General features: G+C 48.5%; 1 long non-coding RNA gene across 1 annotated transcript; it reads left to right on the top strand.

The window, feature by feature from the left end:
- Window positions 1–14,074: 14,074 nt before the first annotated feature.
- LOC135967139 (uncharacterized) lies at window positions 14,075–25,303 on the top strand. Its single transcript, XR_010581031.1, has 3 exons — window positions 14,075–14,229; window positions 17,079–17,124; window positions 25,129–25,303. It is a non-coding gene; the product is annotated as an uncharacterized lncRNA (long non-coding RNA).
- Window positions 25,304–25,723: the final 420 nt, after the last annotated feature.

Raw genomic sequence — 25,723 nt, 5'->3', positions numbered from 1 at the left:
ATAAACCAGACTATCCTCAACCACACCCCCACCCCCAGCAAATGCAAGATTCCTGTCACTGCATCCTTATCAGATGATCACCCAGCATCAATGAATACAAACATCAATGAAGGTGAGACATTTGCTCCTTTCAATAGATCATGTTTCAATGGAGAATGGTTTCATGATTAGAAACTTATTCCTCATGATGAGTCAAAATATGTCTTCCTGTAACTCCACCCCAGAGGTCCTGGCTGTCCCTTCTGTCTGGACTGTCTAACTCTTCTTCCAATAAGCATCCTCTGAAGACAGCCAGCACATCCCGAGAGTCTTCTTGTCTCCAAAACACACTTCCACAGTGTCTTCAGTCGTTATTCGAAGACTTGGTTTCTGGGTCCTTTGACACCCTGTTTTTTGACCTCTGGGTGATTTCTGGGACATAGATAAGTCATCCTTGGGTCTATCCAAGTTCTGATGGCAAATATCGACAGGATGAAGCCAAAATCAGAACTCTGCTTCATGTCATTAGAGACCTACTATACCCAAAGGTCAGGAGACACTTCATGGAAGTCTTGGCCACTGGAGGCTTGGAGAGAGCGAAGGCGTGGTGTGCCTGGAGAGGCGGACAGGGTGGAGAGTGTGGGACATGATGAGAACTGCTTGGAAAAAATGTGTAGAAAGAATTCCCTGGCCGGACATGGTGGCTCACGCCTGTAATCACAGCACTTTGGGAGGCTGAGGCGGGTGGATCACGAGGTCAGAACAAGACCATCCTGGCTAACATGGTGAAACCCCATCTCTACTAAATATACAAAAAATTAGCCGGGTGTGGTGGCAGGCACCTGTAGTCCCAGCTACTCAGGAGGCTGAGGCAGGAGAATGGCGTGAACCCAGGAGGCGGAGCTTGCAGTGAGCCGAGATCGCGCCACTGCACTCCAGCCTGGGTGACAGAGCGAGACTCCATCTCAAAAAATAAATAAATAAATAAAATGAAAGAGAGAAAGAATTACTTGGGGCTCACGCCTGTAATCCCAGCCCTTTGGGAGGCCAAGGTGGGCAGATCACGAGGTCAAGGGATTGAGACCATCCTGGCCAACATGGTGAAACCCCGTCTCTACTAAAAATACAAAAATTAGCCGGGTGTGGTGGTGCACACCTGTAGTCCCAGCTACTTAGGAGGCTGAGGCAGAAGAATCGCTTGAACCTGGGAGGTGGAGGTTGTAGTGAGCTGAGATGGTGCCACTGCACTCCAGCCTGGTGACAGAGTGAGACTCTGTCTCAAAAACACACAAACAAAAAGAACTACCTTGTGCTCGGCACATCATAGGCATTCTGTGTGTGGTGATGTGGCTATGGCAATGATGATGATGATGATGGTGATGATAGGGCAGGGGGAGGAGTGAGGAGGTGATTGAAGCATGTACTGGACAAGGTAGGAGCTGCTCTTATGGCCTTAGTGCAGTGGTACAATCAAGGCTCACTGCAGCCTTGACCTCCTGAGCTCAAGCCATCTTCCTGCCTCAGCCTCTCAAGTCGCTGGGACTACAGGCACATGTCACCTCACCTGGCTAATTTTATGTTTTTTGTCGAGACAGAGTTTCACCATGTTGCCCAGGCTGGTCTTGAACTCTTAGGCTCAACCGATATGCCTGCCTCAGACTCCCAAAGTGCTGGGATTATAGGCGTGAGCCACCATGCCCAGCAGCCATGAGTTCTAATACTGCCTTGAGAAGGCTCACAGAGTTACTGCCTCTACTAGAAACCATGATCTTACAGTCTTCACACATAAAGCCAGACTAGCTCCCTAGGATAGAGAGGGCAATGTCTAAGCTGTGATCCTTTGCCTTTGAAGGGGAGATGTCAGAGGTTCCACCTGTGTGTGACAATCAGATGGGAGAGGACCCTTCCAGGTCAAGCAGCCCAGGTTTTATTTCAGTTTGCAACTTGTTTATATTTCACCTATGCAGGATCCCAATCCCCACCCCATAGGCAGTCTAACTGAGGCTAAATTGTTTTCTAGCCTTCTCGTCAAAATGACCACCGGAGGCTGAGCCTGGTAGCTCACCTCTGTATTCCCAGCATTTTGGGAGGCCAAGGTGGGAGGATCACTTGAGCCCAGGAGTTTGAGACCAGCCTGGGCAACATAGGATACCCCATCTCTACAAAAACTAAAAATATTAGCTGCACACTAGTGGTTCCAGCTACTCAGGAGGTTGAGGTGGGAGGATTGCTTGTGCCCGGGAGGTCGAGGTTGCAGCGAGCTGAGATTGCACCACTGCACTCCAGCCTGGATGACAAAGCAAGATCCTATCTCAAAAAAAAAAAAAAAAAAAAAAAAAAAAAAGACAAAAAGACTACTGATGCATCCGCCAAAGACTGGGTTTGTGTCTGGTTTAGGCATGGGTGGCTGCTTACATCAGCCTAGGTGGATTTTTCTCAGTAATTATACTTTACAGTCCATGGATTACGTTGAATTTCTATTTGTTCCAGAGATTAAATGCAATCACTTGTCTTAGAGTTCATTTTCCATATTCCACAGAAAAAGTAAGCTGTTCCACACAGTTTTGGGGTGCTGCTGCGGGGAACGGGCTGGGGTTTCCCCCTCTATTAACCTGGGACTCCCTCCCTCTCTGACTTTGCCAGAGACCTTGTTCTCTTCTTTCTCTAGGTCTTTCCTAATAGCTGAGAACAGAGCTCTCAGGTCCCCAACTCATCAGCCTCAGAAAGAGTAGAGTATGCCTCTCAGCACTGAAGGAAACTCACCATAGCACTTGCATAGCAGTCACCGGTCTACACAGTCCCATGAGAGTTTAAATTTGATGTTACTTAATCTTTATATTTCACTTAATCTTCACATTTAATTATATGTAGTCCTGGCCGGGCGCGGTGGCTCACGCCTGTAATCCCAGCACTTTGGGAGGCCGAGGCGGGCGGATCACAAGGTCAGGAGATCGAGACCACGGTGAAACCCCGTCTCTACTAAAAATACAAAAAATTAGCCGGGCGCGGTAGTGGGCGCCTGTAGTCCCAGCTACTCAGGAGGCTGAGGCAGGAGAATGGCGTGAACCCGGGAGGCGAAGCTCGCAGTGAGCCGAGATCGCACCACTGCACTCCAGCCTGAGGGACACAGCGAGACTCCGTCTCAAAAAAAAAAAAAAAAAAAATTATTTGTAGTCCTTGAAGCAGCTTGTACAAGAGGGATTGGCATCACTCCTGGCCGTATTTTGGGGGGATAAGGAAACCGAGTCTCATTTTCTTGCTCGTGATTGCAGGGAGGGTTCGTCGCGGAGTCAGAGCCTGAAGTCAGCCCTGTAGGCACCAAATGCGGGGCTCCCTCCACAAGACCCCACGGCCCTTCTCTCAGAGGCGCTGTTTGCAAAGGACAGGCACTTACCTGGCTGGCTAAAGGGAAAACTATGGCTAAGCCCTGCACAGGCTCTTCATCAGGTACTTTCGATGTGCCACGAACTATGATAGGTTTTTACAGGTCGTTTCTTTTCATCCCCTGAACAGCCTTTGAGTGTTGAGTTTTTTGTTTTGTTTTGTTTTTGAGATGGAGTCTCGCTCTGTCGCCAGGCTGGAGTGCAGTGGCGCCATCTCGGCTCACTACAACCTCCAACTCCCTGGTTCAAGCAATTCTCCTGCCTCAGCTTTGGGAGTAGCTGGGATTATAGGCACGCGCCACCACGCCCAGCTAATTTTTTGTATTTTTAGTATAGACGGGGTTTCACCACGTTGGCCAGGATGGTCTCCATCTCCTGACCTCGTGATCCGCCCGCCTTAGCCTCCCAAAGTGCTGGGATTACAGGCGTGAGTCACCGCACCCTGCCAAGGGTTGGGTATTTTTATTACCACACTGCAGATGCGGAAACCAAGCTTCAGACAGTAATGGGAAGTAGCATGAATGTTCACAGCTCACTCAGGCAGCAGGGACCCAACACCCCATCACAAGTCAACACAGGAAGTGGGGTGGTAAAGGCTGTCATTGCCGGCAGCCGGCACCCACGCACAGCTCCTCTCTCGTTAGGAAACACGTAGAGTCCTGCAGGGGGGAAATGGGCTGCAGGTGCTGGGTAGACACATCAAGGTTACCACAAGGTTATGGGGGCCACGAATGAGCTTGGGACCGTCAGCCTGGGGCGGGTTGTGTGGCCAGGGTTAGAGTGAGTCTGGTGCTTGGATCAGGCGCTTGTATACTGAATACTGCAGCAGCCAGTGGGAAGATTCTGCTGGAGGAGCTCTTTGTCTAACAGAGGAGGTAAAACAGACACATCATGCAAGTTGGCACGCTCGTATTCACATGCAGCCGGGCACATTTTCAAAGCAGTGTACAAAACTCTCCCATGTTGCTAAGGTAGTGTGGGTGGAGTCAGCAGTGTGGAAGGCACAGGGAATGGGGGAAACGTGCAGCATTCCTTCACACATGAGTGCTGTGGGTGCATGTGCTGGGTAGGCTGAGTGGGTGACAGGAGGAACGCTGCACTGGAGGCCCAGCACTTCTGCTTCCCAGCAAGACCGCTTTGAGACCAGACCCTGCCTGCTTGTGCAAAGACATACCAAACACTGAATGCCAAACAGGCATCCCTAGGGGAGTGCTCCTCACACTTTATGCCTCAGAGGCACCAGGAGGGCTTGTTACCTCAAGCCCTACCCCAAGAGTGTCTGATTCAGGAGGTCTGGGGTGGGACCTGAGAATATGCATTTCTGACAAGTGTCCAGGTGATGCTATGCTGCTGACCTGAGAACTATACTCCTAGAACCACTGCTCTAGGCCACGCAGGACTGGTACACAGCCATATACCAATTGGTACACTCGCCCCCACACAGCTTGTATTCCAACCTGGAGCTCCCAACCACCCAGCAGGGCCTTCAGTCCCTCCACACAAAGGGTGCCGTACGTGACATCTCTCCAGAGCAACACAGCACCTCATACAACCAGCACACAACCCACAACAACAATGACACAACACCTCATACAACCAGCACACAACCCACAACAACAACGACACAACACCTCATACAACCAGCACACAACCCACAACAATGACACAATACCTCATACAACCAGCACACAACCCACAACAACGACACAATACCTCATACAACCAGCACACAACCCACAACAATGACACAACACCTCATACAACCAGCACACAACCCACAACAACAATGACACAACACCTCATACAACCAGCACACAACCCACAACAACGACACAATACCTCATACAACCAGCACACAACCCACAACAACAATGACACAACACCTCATACAACCAGCACACAACCCACAATGACACAGCACCTCATACAACCAGCACACAACCCACAACACCTCATACAACCAGCACACAACCCACAACAACAATGACACAGCACCTCATACAACCAGCACACAACCCACAACAACACAACACCTCATACAACCAGCACACAACCCACAACACAGCACCTCATACAACCAGCACACAACCCACAACAACACAACACCTCATACAACCAGCACACAACCCACAACACAGCACCTCATACAACCAGCACACAACCCACAACAACACAACACCTCATACAACCAGCACACAACCTACAACAACACAACACCTCATACAACCAGCACACAACCCACAACAACAATGACACAACACCTCATACAACCAGTACACAACCCACAACAACACAGCACCTCATACAACCAGCACACAACCCACAACAACGACACAACACCTCATACAACCAGCACACAACCCACAACAACACAGCACCTCATACAACCAGCACACAACCCACAACAACAACGACCCAGCACCTCATACAACCAGCACACAACCCACAACAACACAGCACCTCATACAACCAGCACACAACCCACAACGGCACAGCACCTCATACAACCAGCACACAACCCACAACAACAATGACACAACACCTCATACAACCAGCACACAACCCACAACACAGCACCTCATACAACCAGCACACAACCCACAACGGCACAGCACCTCATACAACCAGCACACAACCCACAACAACAATGACACAACACCTCATACAACCAGCACACAACCCACAACACAGCACCTCATACAACCAGCACACAACCCACAACGGCACAGCACCTCATACAACCAGCACACAACCCACAACAACAATGACACAACACCTCATACAACCAGCACACAACCCACAACACAGCACCTCATACAACCAGCACACAACCCACAACAACAATGACACAGCACCTCATACAACCAGCACACAATCCACAACAACAACAACACAGCACCTCATACAACCAGCACACAACCCACAACAACACAGCACCTCATACAACCAGCACACAACCCACAATACAGCACCTCATACAACCAGCACACAACCCACAACAACAATGACACAACACCTCATACAACCAACACACAACCCACAACAACACAGCACCTCATACAACCAGCACACAACCCACAACAACAATGACACAGCACCTCATACAACCAGCACACAACCCACAACAACACAACACCTCATACAACCAGCACACAACCCACAACAACACAGCACCTCATACAACCAGCACACAACCTACAACAACACAACACCTCATACAACCAGCACACAACCCACAACAACGACACAACACCTCATACAACCAGCACACAACCCACAACAACACAGCATCTCATACAACCAGCACACAACCCACAACAACGACACAACACCTCATACAACCATCACACAACCCACAACAACACAGCACCTCATACAACCAGCACACAACCCACAACAACACAGCACCTCATACAACCAGCACACAACCCACAACGACACAGCACCTCATACAACCAGCACACAACCCACAACAACACAGCACCTCATACAACCAGCACACAACCCACAACGGCACAGCACCTCATACAACCAGCACACAACCCACAACAACAATGACACAACACCTCATACAACCAGCACACAACCCACAACACAGCACCTCATACAACCAGCACACAACCCACAACAACAATGACACAGCACCTCATACAACCAGCACACAACCCACAACAACACAGCACCTATACAACCAGCACACAACCCACAACAACACAGCACCTATACAACCAGCACACAACCCACAACAACACAGCACCTCATACAACAAGCACACAACCCACAACAACACAGCACCTATACAACCAGCACACAACCCACAACAACACAGCACCTCATACAACAAGCACACAACCCACAACAACACAGCACCTATACAACCAGCACACAACCCACAACAATGACACAGCACCTCATACAACCAGCACACAACCCACAACAGCACAGCACCTATACAACCAGAACACAACCCACGACAACACAGCACTTCATACAACCAGCACACAACCCACAACAGCACAGCACCTATACAACCAGAACACAACCCACGACAACACAGCACTTCATACAACCAGAACACAACAGTTGGTTTTCCCAGAACACCGGCCTCCCTGGGCCCCACTCTGGCACCTTTGAGATTTCTGTGCTGCCTCCCAGGCGCTGACGGATTGCACCTCTACCTCTCTGGTCGGTCTCAGCTCTACTCTAATAAGTAATGCATGAGCTCTACTAGTTAACTTTCAGCATGTCATGTAATCCTGTCACTTTGACCATAACCCATAGGATGAAATATATTTTATATCACAAGCTAGTTGGACATCTGTGCATGAACATATACACACAAATACACTGCAAGTTTCGTAAACACTGCTTAGTATGAGTAGCATACTCATATTTTCTACTCCTCCTCCCTCCCTCCTTTCCTCCTTCCTTTCCTGAACTTTTTTGTAGAGATGGGGTCTCACTATGTCACCCAGGCTGCAGCACAGTGGCACAATCATGGCTTACTGCAGCCTCTACCTCCCAGGCTCAAGTGATCCTCCCACCTCAGCCTCCTGGGTAGCTGGGACTACAGGTGTGCACCACTACACCAAACTAACTTTTAAATTTACTGTCGAGATGAGGTCTTGTTGTGTTGCTCAGGCTGGTCTCAAACTCCTGGGCTTAAGCCATCCTCCCACCTTGGCCGCCCAAAGTGTTGAGATTATAGACGTGAGCCACCATGCCCAGCCTTCTTTCTATTTTTAATAGAGGTCAATGAATCAAACTGCTTTCATGGGTCCACACATAAGTCACAATCCCCAGTATGAAAATTACAAATGGCTGGGCATGGTGGCTCACGCCTGTAATCCCAGCACTTTGGGAGGCCGAGACGGGTGGATCACGAGGTCAGGAGATCGAGACCATCCTGGCTAACACAGTGAAACCCCGACTCCACTAAAAAGACAAAAAATTAGCTGGGCATGGTGGCAGGCGCCTGTTGTCCCAGCTACTCGGGAGGCTGAGGCAGGAGAATGGCGTGAACCCAGGAGGCGGAGGTTGCAGTGAGCCAAGATCGTGCCACTGCACTCCAGCCTGGGTGACAAAGCGAGACTCCATCTCAAAAAAAAAAAAAAAGAAAAGAAAATTACAGGCCGGGCGCGGTGGCTCAAGCCTGTAATCCCAGCACTTTGGGAGGCCGAGGCGGGCGGATCACAAGGTCAGGAGATCGAGACCACAGTGAAACCCCGTCTCTACTAAAAAAAAAAATACAAAAAATTAGCCGGGCGCGGTGGCGGGCGCCTGTAGTCCCAGCTACTCAGGAGGCTGAGGCAGGAGAATGGCGGGAACCCGGGAGGCGGAGCTTGCAGTGAGCTGAGATCGCGCCACTGCACTCCAGCCTGGGCAACAGCGTGAGACTCCGTCTCAAAAAAAAAAAAAAAAAGGCCGGGCGCGGTGGCTCAAGCCTGTAATCCCAGCACTTTGGGAGGCCGAGACGGGCGGATCACGAGGTCAGGAGATCGAGACCATCCTGGCTAACACGGAGAAACTCCGTCTCTACTAAAAAAAATACAAAAAACTAGCCGGGCGAGGTGGCGGGCGCCTGTAGTCCCAGCTACTCGGGAGGCTGAGGCAGGAGAATGGCGCAAACCCGGGAGGCGGAGCTTGCAGTGAGCTGAGATCCAGCCACTGCACTCCAGCCTGGGCGACAGAGCCAGACTCCGTCTCAAAAAAAAAAAAAAAAAAAAAAAAAAAAAAAAAAAAAAAAAAAAAAAAAAAAAAAAAAAAAAGAAAATTACAAATATAACTTCTCTGAGCATTAGTTTCCTAATATGTACAATTGTAAAATACCTGCATGGCCAATTTTGCTATTAAATAATATAGTGTATGTAACAGACTTTTTCTTTCCAAATAGAAATCCTCCATAGGTTCAAAGTGCTATCTCTGTATCTCTCATACACACACACACACACACACACACACACACACACTCACACACATACACACACACACACACACACACATACACACACACACACTCACACACATACACACACACACTCACACACATACACACACACACAGACACACACACACACACACACACAGACACAGACACACACACACACACTCACACACATACACACACACACACATACACACACACACACTCTCACACATACACACACACACACTCTCACACACATACACACACACAGACACACACATACACACACACACACAGACACAGACACACACACACACATACACACACACACACAGACACACACACACACACACAGACACACACACACACACATACACACACACATATACACACACACACACAGACACACACACACACACACACACTCTCATGCTTTTTTTTTTTTTTTTTTGGAGACAAGGTCTTGCTCTGTCACACAGTCTGGAGTGCAGTGGCATAATTATCGCTCACTGTAGTCTCAAACTCCTGAACTCAAGTGAACCTCCCACCTCAGCCTCCTGAGCAGCTGGGACTATAATGTCTACCATGCCAGGCTAACTTTTAATTTTTTTTTTTTTTTTTGTAGAGATAAGGTCTTGCTATGTTGCCCGGGCTGGTCTCAAGCTCCTGAGGGAGCAAACCTCCCTCCTCAGCCTCCTAAAGCACAGGGATGTCAGGCGTGTGCCTCTGTATCAGGCCCACTCATGCTTTTTAAAGGAAGGTCAAAAAGGAAGGAACTTCGAGCAGGACTTTGAGGGAAGGGGGTCCACAGGTGGTAAAAGCACATTTTGGGGAAGGGATGGTGAGCAGTTTGTCTGAACTGGAGCAGAGGAAGATGTGGGAGAAGGCAAGGAGGGTGGATACTGAGAGGCCCAGATGAGCCTGTCTGGGCATTTGGATGGCAGAGGGGGCAACTGAGACACATGGCAGGGACTCCAGCAACAGAACTTCACGATGAAGAAGCTGGTGGTGTTTAAGGTGCTTTCCTTCCTTCCTTCCTTCCTTCCTCCCCCTCCTTCCCTCCCTCCTTCCCTCCCTCCCTCCCTTCCTTCCTTTCTTTCTCTCTTTTTTTATCTTTCCTTTTTTGGATGGAGTGTCGCTCTCCTCACCCAGGCTGGAGTGCAGTGGCACAATCTTGGCTCACTGCAACCTCTGCCTCCTGGGTTCAAGGGATTCTCCTGCCTCAGCCTCCTGAATAGCTGGGGTCACAGGCAGCTGCCACCATGCCTGGCTAATTTTTGTATTTTTAGTAGAGACAGGGTTTCACCATGTTGGCCAGGCTGGTCTCAAACTCCTGACCTCAGGTGATCTGCCCGCCTCGGCCTCCCAAAGTGCTGGAATTACAGGTGTGAGCCACCATGCCCGGCTAAGGTGTATTCATCTCAACTTCCAAAAAACGTGTATGAATGGCTTACCAAATGCCAGGCTTCAGCAGTGAACAAGACAGACTGGCCTCATAAAGTCTCTTGCGAGGATGGTGGTGGGTCCTCAAATAACTCACCAGTTTATCATTAGTATTCCTTAAACCCCCACAACATTACAGGCCCTGAACCGGGTGCTGGGAGAGTGATGAGAAACAAAATAGAACGTGGCTTCCGCTCTGCCGTAGCTTATACCCTGGCGAGGAGGGAGGCATTAGACCCGTAAACTCCGTGCTTAGTAATAATAATAACTTATAATATCGTTAGAAAATGTGAAAGTGCTATGAAGAAAAAGAACAGGGTGCTAGGAGAGCAAATAACAATATGAACTCAATCTATGTAAACTAATAATGAAGACTATAATACTCCCAGATTAATTTACAGTTCATGAAGCCCTCTCCCATTCTTGCTCTCGTAAGGGCCTCATCCCAGCCTGTGGAGACAGACAAGCAGGCGTTCTTGGCCTATGAAAACTAAGTAAGGGTCCATAGGTCTCATGCGTCATGTAAGTCTACTCAGTTAGTGAGGAACCCCAGCTAGTTCTGACTCAGGGCCCAGAGCTCTGTCCTCCAAGGAGCAAGAGATGAGCCAGCCCTGAGCAGGGCAGCTAGCCTGCTTGTTCTGGAGGAGAACCTCAAGACATCAAATGGTGAAAGGTTCCTCTTCCCCACGTTCAGTCTCGACGGAGCCTCACAGTGAGGCTAGTGTGAAGAACTGTGGTCAGCAACGCAGAGCTTAGAGGCTCGGCCTTGGGTGGCCCAGAGTGGGGGCAGGCAGGACAGAGTGACCTTGAAAACAAAGGAGCAGGAAACGCCAAAGAATAAAGATGCTGAAGCGGCATCATCAAAGGCGGCCGTGGAACCAACTCAGCAGTGAAAGTGAGCCGGGCCTAGGGCAGAGGCGATGGGCCAACGAAACTCCTCACCGCATTCACCATCATGACTGGGGACACGATTGAGGCCGGCCCACCTGCCGCATCTGCACCTTGATCACGGAGCTCCTCCGAGAGAGGTTTCCAAATGACTCGTCTCTGCTGCCCCAGGAAGGAAGCCTTCAGGGCTGCAAGGTGGGGGCCACTGGGTGGGGGCCAGGCACCTGAAAGAGAGTAACTGATGACACAGCAGTAGGGGACAGGGCTGCTGACACTGTGGGACCGGCGCTGGAGGTGGCAGAGACGGAGCAGCCACCTGGCCTTACCTACCCAAGGGGGACAATGGGAAATCCCGCCAACGGCTCCTGTGAACAGAGAAGCAAGTGCCAACCCTGGGGCCACAGTTTATGTCCTCTGTAACCTGGCCCCAATTCCCTGCGTTTGTTTCTCAGATATAAATATTTATAGAATGTCTACCGTGTGTTTCCAAACTTTTTTTTTTTTTTTTTTTTTTTTTTTTTTTTTTTTGAGATGGAGTCTGGCTCTGTCGCCCGGGCTGGAGTGCAGTGGCCGGATCTCAGCTCACTGCAAGCTCCGCCTCCCGGGTTTACGCCATTCTCCTGCCTCAGCCTCCCGAGTAGCCGGGACTACAGGCGCCCGCCACCTCGCCCGGCTAGTTTTTTGTATTTTTTAGTAGAGACGGGGTTTCACCGTGTTCGCCAGGATGGTCTCGATCTCCTGACCTCGTGATCCGCCCGTCTCGGCCTCCCAAAGTGCTGGGATTACAGGCTTGAGCCACCGCGCCCGGCCTGTGTTTCCAAACTTATATCCTGCTTCTCCCTTTGCGGTGCACTGTCCTCCAACCACATGAACTCCAATAGCCTTCCCTCCTCCTGCACCCTCCACCCCTCTGCTAAAGACGTTTCCATTTCTGGAATCTGGGCAGCCCTTCCCTCATATCTCTGCATGACCAAAACCTAAATATCCTCAAGGCCCATCTCAGTGCCCCTTTCTCTACAAAGGCTCTCCTAAATCAAAGTAAATGTGCCTCCACTCCCACCCCCAGGCTGATCTGGCACTTTACCTGTATTTTTCACCTTGCACTGTAGTGATTAATGTACTCTACTTTCCTAGTAGGCTATGAGAGCCTTTGGTGACAAAGCCATTTATGATTCTTCCTTCCTCCCCTTTCCTCAAGAGCTTTGCACCCAACAGGAGTATAATAATTGTCTTTGACAGATTGGCTGAATGAATGAGGAGGGAGTGAGGGTGGGGCCAGTGGAGGGTGGAGTGGGAAATCGGGCGGGTCTGAGTTTGGCTGTCCTGGGTGTTTTTCTGTGGCCTGACTGTGGTGCTCGTGCTCATCAGGAGAAGCACAGGAACTCTGGATCTCAGCTTGGATATCAGTAGCTGCGTGACAGTGGCCAGTCTCTGTCTTCTTCCCCATGTGTAAATGGCACAACCCATTTAATCTCAAAGATTATTGTGAGGATCAATGCGTGATCAATACACAAAAACACTCAGTACCTAATAGGTGCTCAATAAAGTTTGTTGATGAGGGCCGGGCGCGGTGGCTCAAGCCTGTAATCCCAGCACTTTGGGAGGCCGAGACGGGCGGATCACGAGGTCAGGAGATCGAGACCATCCTGGCTAACCCCGTGAAACCCCGTCTCTACTAAAAAATACAAAAAACTAGCCGGGCGAGGTGGCGGGCGCCTGCAGTCCCAGCTACTCGGGAGGCTGAGGCAGGAGAATGGCGTAAACCCGGGAGGCGGAGCTTGCAGTGAGCTGAGATCCGGCCACTGCACTCCAGCCTGGGCGACAGAGCGAGACTCTGTCTCAAAAAAAAAAAAAAAAAAAAAAAAAAAAAAAAAAAAAAGTTTGTTGATGAATTACACAAGTGATAGTAATTTTTTAGTCTCTTTTTTGAAGTTGGGGTGGGGTGGGGTGGCCATCTGCCCTACTCTTCCTTTCAGTACAGACATCTGTGCCCTTGTCAGTCTCTCCTACTAGATGAGAACCCTGCACAGCGCCAGGCACATAGGGCAGAGCAAGCAGTCAACAGGTTTGGTGAATGGATGGATAAGCACAAGTATGATACATAAATCAGTAGTCTCTGGAGTGTAACATCTTATTTCCGATTAAGCAAGGTGTTCTGGAAACTACAGGAGCATAAGCGGCTACTGTTGCTATCGTTCTGCCTCTGGACAAGAGGAATTCGCGTCTTCTGGGTGGTGATCCAGCTCCACAGTCCTCCAGGGTCCCCTGCCGGCTGCTGCAGGGGTGCCGCTGGGAGGGAGGCTCAGCTTGTCAGTGAGGGCAGTCGCTCTTTGCTGCAGGCTGACCCAGAAAACAAACTGGTGCTTCTTGCGCCTCCCAGGCCTGTGGTGGGGAGGAGAAAGCCGCAGGGCACTGAGCCCTATGAACCTGGCCAGGCTTCACGGCCCTGGAACCCGCTGTTCTGGAGGCTGAGCCCTGGTCAGCTGCAGAGGGGACTCCTTGGGCTGGGCAGTGGGGAAAGAGAGCAGCTGGGGAAGTGCCCAGGGATAGGAAAGAAGGGGCCCCAAGCCGGCCTCAGCAGCTTTCTGTGCACGCAGTTTCTTCTCTGAGGTAAGCAGTTTGAGCTCATCGTAGAGAAAGTCTCAGAAATGAACAGTGCCACAAAAGTCTTGTGAAAGGCCGGTCTCTGTCATCTGAGGCTAGTGCACAGTGATGCGGTGTGTGGGGTGTGCCTTCGAGAGAAACCGGCTGTGCTGCTGCCCAGTAGCCACTGAGCTGGAAGAATTTGCCGTCAGAAGACCCTAGGGAGGCCGCAGTCTCTCTCCAGACTTTTTCTCTCCAGGCAAACTAAACTGTGGGTAACTCGCTTCCAGAGGGCTGTTCCACTCTTCCCTCTCCAAGCTGGAGATCTCTGGTGGGAGTTTCCTATAGCCCTGCTAAAGGCAGGGAGAAGCAGCGAGGGTGTTCTCTTAACCCCATCAACGTACAAAACAGGCCAAGGCTTTGGGGTGTGTGACCTGGAGCCATGTCTCAGAGGGCCCTGGGAGCTCTCCAGGCCTTTCTCCAGCCCCTACATTTGTGTTTTGCTGGAGGCAACCTGAGCCTGCACAGGAAAATAAACAGTTTCGTTGTTTGGGAAGCTTTCATTAATAGCTACAGATTACACTTTCTTTAAAGGCTTTAAAGAAAACAATATGTAATCTGTAACTTTTTCTTTTTTTTTTTTGAGATGGAGTCTCGCTCTGTGGCCCAGGCTGGGGTGCACTGGAGTGCAGTGGCGAGATCTTGACTCACTGCAACCTCCGCCTCCCCGGTTCAAGCGATTCTCGTGCGTCAGCCTCCCAGGTAGCTGGGATTACAGGTGTCTGCCACCATGCCTGGCTAATTTTTTTATATTTTTAGTAGAGACAGGGTTTCACCATGTTGATCAGGCTGGTCTCAAACTCCTGACCTCAGGTGATTGGCCCGCCTTGGCCTCCTAAAATACTGGGAATACAGGCATGAGCCACTGTGCCTGGCTTATAACTGTTAATTAAAGCTTCTTCCAGCATAAAAAAAATCTAATTACACAATATTTTCAAGTTAAAATATTTTTAAATTTAATAATTGTTAATTTTTTTGTTTGTTTTTTTGAGATAGAGTTTTGCTCTTGTTGCCCAGGCTGGAGTGCAATGGCACGATCTCGGCTCACTGCAACCTCTGCCTTCCTGGTTCAAGCAGTTCTCCTGCCTCAGCCTCCCCCGTAGCTAGGATTACAGGCATGCGCCACTACACCTGGCTTATCTTGTATTTTTAGTAGAGACGGGGTTTCTCCATGTTGGTCAGGCTGGTCTTGAACTCCTGACCTCAGGTGACTGGCCCGCCTCGGCCTCCTAAAGTGCTGGGAATACAGGCATGAACCACCTCGCCCAGCCTAAATTAAATTATTTTTAAATTAAAAAATAATATTTACCCATTGTTTTTGTACATGACTTCGCAGTAAAAGTCCTTTGATGGGGACTGTTCTGTGCACTATACAAAAGATAAAATTGGCCAGGTGTGGTGGCTCACTTCTATAATCCCAGCACTTTGGCAAGACAAGGCAGGAGGATTACTTGAGCCCAGGAGTTTGAGACCAGCCTGGGCAACATAGGAAGACCTGTCTCTACTAAAAAAAGAAACCAATCAAACAAACAAATTAGCTGGGCATAGTGGCGCACACCTGTAGTCCCAGCCGGCTACTCATGAGGCTGAGGTGGGAGAATTGCTTGAGCCCAGGTGTTCAAGATTGCAGTGAGCCCTGATCGTGACAGAGTGAAGCATGAAAAAAAAAAAAAAAGGAAAAGGTATAGTTTTGCTTTCTTTTTTTCTTTTTTTGAGACGGAGTCTTCCTCTGTCACCAGGCTGGAGTCCAGTGGCGAGGTCTCGGCTCACTGTGGCATCTGCCTCCCGGGTTTAAGCAATTCTCCTGCCTCAGCCTCCGGAGTAGGTAGGTCTACAGGCGCGCGTCACCACGCCCAGCTAATTTTTGTATTTTTTTTTTTTTTTTTTTTTAGTAGAGACGGGGTTTCACTATGTTAGCCAGGATGGTCTCCATCTCCTGACCTTGTGATCCGCCTCCAAAGTGCTGGGATAACAGGCGTGAGCCACCGCGCCCGGCCAACCAGGCTATTCTTGAACTCCTGACCTCAAGTGATCCACCCACCTTGAACTCCCAAAGTGCTAGGATTACAGGCATGAGTCACTGTGCCCAGCCTGCTTTCTTTTTATATGAAGGATATATTATTCATGTTTTGGTAAGTTAACATTTTATTTTATTATAGAATCAACATTACATATAATTGGAAAATAGTGGGAAAAATCAGTCATAATGTTGTGATGGGAAGTAATATAACTTTGTCCATCATCTTTTTTCTTTATTTTATATATATATGTAGATACATAGATTTTTTTTTTTTTTCTCTTGAGACAGGGTCTCACTCTGTCACCCAGGCTGGAGAGAAGTGGCATGATCATAGCTCACTGTAGCCTTGAACTCCTGAGCTCAAGTGATCCTCCTACAAAATTATCCCAAGTAAACTAAATAAGAAGGCTTTCCGGCCGGGCGTGGTGGCTCACGCCTGTAATCCCAACACTTTGGGAGGCCAAGGTGAGCGGATCACCTGAGGTCGGGAGTTTGAGACCAGCCTGACCAACGTAGAGAAACCCCATCTCTACTAAAAATACAAAATTAGCCGGGCGTGGTGGCGCATGCCTGTAATCCCAGCTACTTGGGAGGCTGAGGGAGGAGAATCACTTAAACCTGGGAGACAGAGGTTGTGGTGAGCCAAGATCGTGCCATTGCCCTCCAGCCTGGGCTTTCCATGAACTGGACAATTGTTGGAAACCAAGTGGATGTGGGGTTGCTAGCTGATTCCAATATGTGCCTAGAATGAGAATACTGATCCAGATTTTTACATTACCCATTTCTCTTGTTTCAGCTGAGCTGCAGTCAGAGATCACTGATTGGTTCACAGGAATAAGCAGGTGAGTTTAAATCGCAGAAAAAAAGCTCAAAAACAACTGATAACACTAGAATCTAATAACAGATGTGCCATAGTTTCCGAAACATATTTTTTTCTCTCTCTCTCCAGTCTCCCACGGAGACTGGTCATGGTAAGACCAACTTGCTTTATTATATTCGGTCTGATCATTTGTATAAAGTACAGCAAGAATAATTATTTTTTCACATAGGCTTTTTATAATTGACTTTGATGGAACTTTCTTCCAGAAAAAGAATCTCAGATAATACCTTTTTAAAAGCCAAGCCCAGCTATTGGTTTGTACAATCAAATACCTATAGGAGTTGTGTAAATTCCTTTCCTCTTGAGGTCCCGAGATAACTTGGGGCTCCTGGGCCTGTCAGAAAGTGACATTTTTTTATTTACCACAGGTGAGAAACCCTGTATAAGGACTGTGCAGACAAGGCACACGGCCAGTTTTCCCAAGGGGCTTTTATTGCCTCTATAAGTCAAGTTTGATTCCTTAAAGGAAAGCACATCATTCCATTCAAAGCCTTGGTAAAATAACCAGTTTCTCCAATTGTGTGCTGTTGCAAAAGAAAACATTCTTATAGCACTTATGCAAATAACCATATTGTCATAAGTTAAGAATACTCACAAATAGTGTCCAAATTCTGACAAAATCAGGAAAAGAAAAACAAATATGCTCCAAATTTTGTTCACAGGAGTTTACTCAATTGTTAGAAGCTGTCAATAGCTCAAAAAAAAAGTTTTCTTGACTCCAAAGTTGGCCAATTAGTGCTGAAGTCTATTTCCTTTGAGTTGGGGGTCTCCCCAGTATAATCCCTTCATGGTTTGCCAAGAAGATGTTACTGGAAAGGGGCCCCAATCCAGACCTCAAGAGAGGGTTCTTGGACCTCACACAAGAAATAATTTAGAGCAAGTCCATAGAGTAAAGTGAAAGAAGTTTATTAAGAAAGTAAAGGGATAGGCTGAGTGCAGTGGCTCACACCTGTAATCCCAGCACTTTGGGAGGCTGAGGCTGGTGGGTCATTTGGGTCAGGATTTTGAGACCAGCCTGGCCAACATGGTGAAACCCTGTCTCTACCAAAAATACAAAAATTAGCCAGGCATTGTGGCAGGGACCTGTAATTCCAGCTACTCAGGAGGCTGAGGCAGGAGAATCTCTTGAACTCAGGAGGTGGAGGTTGCAGTGAGCCAAGATTGCAGCACTGCAATCCAGCCTGGGTGACAGAGCAAGACTCTGTCTCAAAAGAAAGTGAGGAATAAAAGAATGGCTACTTCATAGGCAGAGTAGGCAGAACAGCTACATTTTCATTTAGCATGTTCTTAAAAATATTGTTTGGAGGTTTTCAGCATGAAATGTCAATGTTTAAAATTTCTACCTGTTACTGTTTCCAAAATGTCAAGATAATAATTAGAATTAACATGTATTTATTATATTTAATCAACAATTATTATGAAGAACCTACTATGTGCCAGGTTGTGGTCTAGGCTCTGAGGACATAGCAGTGAAAAAAACAGAAAGGATTCCTATCTTCAAGTCTTCATGGAGCTGACTTACTAGTGGGGAAAAACAGACTATAAACAAAATAAATAAGTAAATTAAATAATATATTAGTTAAATTGGCTGGATGCCATGGCTTATGCCTATAATCACAGCACTTTGGGAGGCTGAGGTGGGCAGATCACTTGGGCTCAGGATTCAAGACCAGCCTGGACAACATGGCAAGACCCTGCCACTAAAACCAATTACAAAAATTAGCCAGGCATGGTGGCGTGCACCGTAGTCCCAGCTACTCAGGAGGCTGAAGTGGGAGGATGTCTTGAGCCCAGAAGGTGGAGGTTGCAGTGAGCCAAAGTCACTCCACTCCACTGCAGCCTGGGCAACAGAGTGATACCCTGTCAAGAAAGAAAGAGAGAAAGAGAGAAAGAGAGAAGGAAAGAAGGAAAGAAAGAAAGAGAGAGAGAGAGAGAGAGAAAGAAAGGAAGGAAGGAAGGAAGGAAGGAAGGAAGGAGAAAGAAGGAAGGAAGGAAGGAAAGGAAAGAGAGAGAGAGAAAGAAAGAAAGAAAGAGAGAAAGAAAAGAGCCGGGCGTGGTGGCTCACGCCTGTAATCCCAGCACTTTGGGAGGCCGAGGCGGGCGGATCACAAGGTCAGGAGTTCGAGACCACGGTGAAACCCCGTCTCTACTAAAAATACAAAAAAAAAAAATTAGCCGGGCGCAGTGGCGGGCGCCTGTAGTCCCAGCTACTCGGGAGGCTGAGGCAGGAGAATGGCAGGAACCCGGGTGGCGGAGCTTGCAGTGAGCCGAGATCGCGCCACTGCACTCCAGCCAGGGGAACAGAGCGAGACTCCGTCTCAAAAAAAAAAAAAAAAAAAAGAAAGAAAAGAAAGAAAGGAAGGAAGGGGAAGGAAGGAAGGAAAAGGAAGGAAGGAAGGAAGGAAAGAAAACAAACATTGGTTAAATAGTATACAGATAGGGCACATGTGTTTTGTTTTTTTTTTAAAAGGTGACCCAGAAACAGAGGATAGAGAGGGCTGGAACTGTCAGGAAAGACCTAACATTTCCAAGGGGACTTTTTGGGTTTTTTTTGAGACAGGGTCTCGCTCCATTGCCCAGGCTGTAGTGCAGTGGCACGATCTCAACTTGCTGCAGCCTCAACTTACCAGGCTCAAGTGATCCTCCCGCCTTATACTCCTGAGTAGCTGAGACTACAGCCATGCACCACCATGCCCAGTTACTTTTTGTAGTTTTTGTAGAGACGGGGTTTCACCATGTTGTCCAGGCTGGTCTCGAACCCTTGGGCTCAAGTGATCCTTCCACCTTGGCCTCCCAAAATGCTGGGATTACAAGCATGAACCACTGCACCCGGCCCAGGAGGACTTTTAAGTGAAGACCTGAAGGTGTTAAGAACATGAGACATGAGGATATCTTGGTGTAAAAGTGTTCCAGGCAGAACAATGAGCAAGTATAAAGATTCTCAGGGGCAGGAACTTGCAAGGAGGCAAGTAGGCAAAGGGTTGTGTAAAGATGACAGCAGAGAGGCTGGGCGCGGTGGCTCACGCCTGTAATCCCAGCGCTTTGGGAGGCCGAGGCGGGCGGAACACAAGGTCAGGAGATCGAGACCACGGTGAAACCCCGTCTCTACTAAAAATACAAAAAATTAGCCGGGCGCGGTTGTGGGCGCCTGTAGTCCCAGCTACTCGGGAGGCTGAGGCAGGAGAATGCCGTGAACCCGGGAGGCGGAGCTTGCAGTGAGCCGAGATCGCGCCACTGCACTCCAGCCTGGGCGACAGACCGAGACTCCGTCTCAAAAAAAAAAAAAAAGATGACAGCAGAGAAGTTAAGGCCAGACTATGGAAGACCTTATAAGCTCTGGCAGAGACTTTGACTTTTACTCTAAATTGAGAAGTATTGAAGGGTTCGAGGCGGGAGTAACATAATGCACCTTCTGTATAAATAGGCTCACTCTGCATGAATGCTATGTTGAGAAGAGACCATAGGAGGGTATACTTGGAAGCAGGGAAACCAAGAACCTGTTTCATTAAGCCAACTAAGAGGTGATGGTGACTTGGACCAGTGCAGTTACAGTGCAGTGGTGAGAAAGGGTATTCCAGGTATCTTTTGAAGGTAAAGCCAAGACCTTTGGATGGATGGATGACTCTGAGGACTTTGGCCTGAGCAACTAAAGGAGGGAGTTGCCATTAACTGAGATAGTTAATGAGATAAGGAAGACCTTGGAAAGAGCAGTTTTAAGGGTGGAGACCTTTTTATTTTAATTAATTTTTTCCTGACCACTAGACCACCAGGGATAGGGAGTTCAGTTTTGGGCTGGGCATGGTGGCTGACACCTGTAATCCCAGCACTTTGAGAGGCCGAGGCGGGAGGATTGCTCGAGCCCAGGCGTTCAAGACCAGCCTGGAGGACATAGGGAGACCCCCATCTCTATGAAATATAAATAAATTAGTCTGGAGTGGTGTTACACACCCGTAGTCCGAGCCACTTGGGAGGCTGAGGTGGGAGGATCACTTGAGTCTGGGAAGTGGAGTCTGCAGAGCCATGATTGCACCACTGCACTCCAGCCTGGGTGACAGAGACCTTGTATCAAAAAAAGAAATACAAGAAAAGTTCAGTTTTGGGAGTGTCAGTCTAAAGATACCTGCTAGGTATCTGTGTGGACCTGTCCGTCAGGCAGGCTGCTATATTCCAATAAAGAGTTCAGAGCAGAGGAATGAATTTAAGATATAAATTTGGAAATGACTGAATTATAAATAGTATTTTTTTTTTTTTTTTTTTTGAGACGGAGTCTTGCTTTGTCACCCAGGCTAGAGTGCAGTGGCCGGATCTCAGCTCACTGCAAGCTCCGCCTCCCAGGTTCACGCCATTCTCCTGGCTCAGCCTCCCGTGTAGCTGGGACTACAGGCGCCTGCCACCTCGCCCGGCTAGTTTTTGTATGTTTTAGTAGAGACGGCGTTTCACCATGTTAGCCAGGATGGTCTCGATCTCCTGACCTCGTGATCCGCCCGTCTTGGCCTCCCAAAGTGCTGGGATTACAGGCTTGAGCCACCGCTCCCGGCCTATAAATAGTATTTTTTAAAGCAAATTGTATTGTGTTGTGTTGTGTTGTGTTGTGTTGTATTGTATTTTTGAGATGGAGTCTCGCTCTGTCGCCTAGGCTGGAGTGCAGTAGCGCAGTCTCGGCTCACTGCAACCTCCACCTCCCGTGTTTAAGCAATTCTCCGCCTCAGCCTCCCGAGTAGCTGGGATTACAGGCATCCGCCACCACACCCAGCTAATTTTTGTATTTTTAGTAGAGATGGGGTTTCATCATCTTGGCCAGGCTGGTCTTAAACTCCTGACCTCGTGATCCACCTGCCTCAGCCTTCCAAAGTGCTGGGATTACAGGTGTGAGCCACCGTGCCTGGCCCTAAATGGCATTTAAAGCCAAGGAAGTGAGTGTAGGCAGAGAAGGCATTAAGGATTGTGGCCCTGGGCACACCAAGGTTCAGAGGTTAGGGAACTATATGAATTCATTTAATCCTCACAATAATCCTCTGAGGAAATTGCTATTACTGTAGTGTCATCATTTAATTAGTGATGGACCAGGCGCGGTGGCTCACAGCTGTAATCCCAGCACTTTGGGAGGCCGAGGTGGGCAGATCGCCTGAGGTCAGGAGTTCAAGACCAGCCTGGCCAACATGGAGAAACCCTGTCTCTACTAAAAATATAAAAATTAGCTGGGCATGGTGGCGCGGGCCTGTAGTCCCAGCTACTCCACTGAGGCAGGAGAACTGCTTGAACCCAGGAGGCGGAGGTTTCTGTGAGCCGAGATCGCACCACTGCAATCCAGCATAGCAACAGAGCAAGACTCTGTCTCAAAAAAAAAAGTGATGAAGTTGAGGCAAAAAACGGTTAAATAAATTGCCCAAAGACATGCAGCCAACAAGTAGCAGAACTGGGATCTGAACCAGCCAGTCTGGCTCAAACCATCGTATATTTCACCTCTAGGCTATAATGGGTTGGTTCTGTTAAATGGCACACTTTGCAAGTAGAGAAATTGAGTCTTAGGTTAAATAATTTGTTAATATTGGTGGTTGGTGGCAGAGCCGGGATATAAACTCTCTCACTGCTTCTTTGTTTTGAGAGATCTCTGTGTTTTTGTTTTGTTTTATTTTGCTTTTTTCGAGATGGAGTTTCACTCTTGTTGCCCAGGCTGGAGTGCAATGGCGCCATCTTGGCCTCCCAAAGTGCTGGGATTACAAGCGTGAGCCACCAAGCCCAGCCAGGTCTCTGAGTTTTTACTTACTCTGCTGTGTGACCTGTGCAACATTTATTTTTTTTTTCTTTATTTTTGAGACAGAGTTTCACACTTGTTGCCCAGGCTGGAGTGCAATGGTGCAATCTCGGCTCACTGCAACCTCCTCCTCCAGTTCAAGGGATTCTCCTGCCTCAGTCTCCCGAGTATCTGGGATTACAGGTGCCTGCCACCATGCCCGGATAATTTTTGTATTTTTAGTAGTGACGGGGTTTCACCATGTTGGCCAGGCTGGTCTTGAACTCCTGACCTTGTGATCCACCCACTTTGGTCTCCCAAAGTGCTGGGATTACAGGCATGAGCCTCCGTGCCCGGCCCACCACTGGTCCTCCTTTAGTACCACCATGATGGTCTCCTGTCCCCAAACTCTCCCCCAACCCTTGTTAACCACAGCTGGTCTCCACAGCAATAAACAAACCTCCTGGATTCAGAAAGGGAAGTGTATGTAAAACTGGCCAAATAAAAGTTATTAGCTTTTCTAGATAATCCCACTAGCCAGTTCTGAGATCTGAGACTAAACTATCCCACACAGAATGGCACAACTAGAACCTTGTGGTTCACAGTGTGGCCCATAGATCAGCATTGGATCTGTCAATGAGAGCTTGTTAAAACTGGGGAATCCTCGGCTCCACCCTGGTCCTATTGAATCAGAGCCTGCATTTAAAGATGATCCCCAGGTGATTGTATGCACATTACGGTCTGAAAAACACTAAACTAAAAAAATGTGAGCTCAGAAAATCCGTGGCAAGAAATGTGTGTGAAACCTATAAGAGGAAATCCACACCATTTCCCTGAGAGACAGCACATAGCGTGTTTCTGGATAGGAATACTCAGTGGGGGGAAGATGACAGTTCTCACTCACATGGAATGGATCAAAGTGATTTTTTTTTCTACTGTCATTTTTCTTTTTTTTTTTTTTTTGAGACGGAGTCTTGCTCAGTCACCCAGGCTGGAGTGCGGTGGCGCGATCTCGGCTCACTGCAAGCTCCGCCTCCCGGGTTCTCGCCATTCTCCTGCCTCAGCCTCCCGAGTAGCTGGGACTACAGGCGCCCGCCACTACGCCCGGCTAGTTTTTTGTATTTTTAGTAGAGACGGGGTTTCACCGTGTTAGCCAGGATGGTCTCGATCTCCCGACCTCGTGATCCGCCCGTCTCAGCCTCCCAAAGTGCTGGGATTACAGGCTTGAGCCACCGCGCCCGGCCATTTTTCTTTTTCTCTACATTTTTCAAAATTGATACATCATAGTTGTACATATTGGTACATATTGTGGGGTGTGTGTGGGTCAAAGTGATTTTTGAAGTTAATTTGGGCATGGTGGCTCACATCTGTAATCTCAGCACTTTGGAAAGCCAAGATAAGAGGATCCCTTGAGGCCAGGAGTTCAAGACCAGCCTAGGCAACATAGCAAGACTCCATTTCTACAAAAAATTGTTAAAAATTTGCTGGGCTTCATGGGTGCACACCTATAGTCCTAGCTTCTCAGGAGGCTGAGTGAGGGGGATTGCTTAAGCCCAGGAGTTTGAGGCTGCAGTGAGCTATGATAGCGCCACTGCACTCCAGCTTAGGTGACAGAGCAAGACCCTGTCTCTAAAAAAATATATAAAATAAACAGACAAGAATAGGATTATTTTTCTTTTGGAAAATAAATATAGCAAGGAAGGATTTTCTCTATCATAAATTATGTTAAGCTGTGTGTAGTGGCTCGCACCTATAATCCCAGCACTTTGGGAGGCCAAGATGGGCAGATCACCTGAAATCAGGAGTTCAAGACTAGACTGGACAATATGATAAAACCCCCATCTCTACTAAATAAATAAATAAATAAATAAAAATAAAAATAGCCAGGCATGGTGGCGCATACCTGTAATTCCAACTACTCGGGAGGCTGAGGCAGGAGAATTGCTTGAACCCATGAGACGGAGGTTGCAGTGAGCTGAGATTGCACCACTGAACACCAGCCTGGGCAACAGAGCAAGACTCCATCTCAAAAAAAAAAAAAAAAAAAAGAAAAAGAAAAAGAAAAGAAAAGAAAAGAAATGTTGTTAAGAGGAATTCAGGTTCTGGAGAAAGAAAATCTGGGTTTGAATCGGACTTTGCCACTTCCTGAACGTGTCACTGCTATGGACTGCTTGGTGTCCCCTCAGATTCGCATATTGAGGCCCTCCTCTTCTCCCCGTCTCCTTTCCCCAGCCCCTGCCCAGCACAAAGGAAAGGGCACTTCCTGAAGACACAGTGAGAAGGTGGCCATCTACAAACCAGGGAGAAAGGCCTTGCCCAAAGCTGAACCCTGCCAGAACCTTGATCTTGGACATTCCAGCCTCCAGAACTGTGAGAAGATATTAATATATTTCTATTGTACAAGCCACTCGGTCTGTAATATTTTGTTATGGCAGCCTGAACAGACTAAGGCTGCCATCTTGGGAAAGCTTCCTAACATCTTTTTTTTTTTTTTTTTTTTTTTTTGAGACGGAGTCTCGCTCTGCCGCCCAGGCTGGAGTGCAGTGGCCAGATCTCGGCTCACTGCAAGCTCTGCCTCCCGGGTTCACGCCATTCTCCTGCCTCAGCCTCCTGAGTAGCTGGGACTACAGGCGCCCGCCACCTCACCCGGCTAGTTTTTTGTATTTTTTAGTAGAGACGGGGTTTCACCGTGTCAGCCAGGATGGTCTCGATCTCCTGACCTCGTGATCCGCCCGTCTCGGCCTCCCAAAGTGCTGGGATTACAGGCTTGAGCCACCGCGCCCGGCCAAAGCTTCCTAACATCTTATGGCCTCTGTTTCTTCCTCCT

This window comes from Macaca fascicularis, chromosome 14, assembly GCF_037993035.2.
Source record: "Macaca fascicularis isolate 582-1 chromosome 14, T2T-MFA8v1.1".
In the NCBI taxonomy this organism is placed as follows: Eukaryota; Metazoa; Chordata; class Mammalia; order Primates; family Cercopithecidae; genus Macaca; species Macaca fascicularis.
The sequence above is the reverse complement of the archived record's forward strand: the minus strand, read 5'-3'. Positions and strand labels throughout refer to the sequence as shown.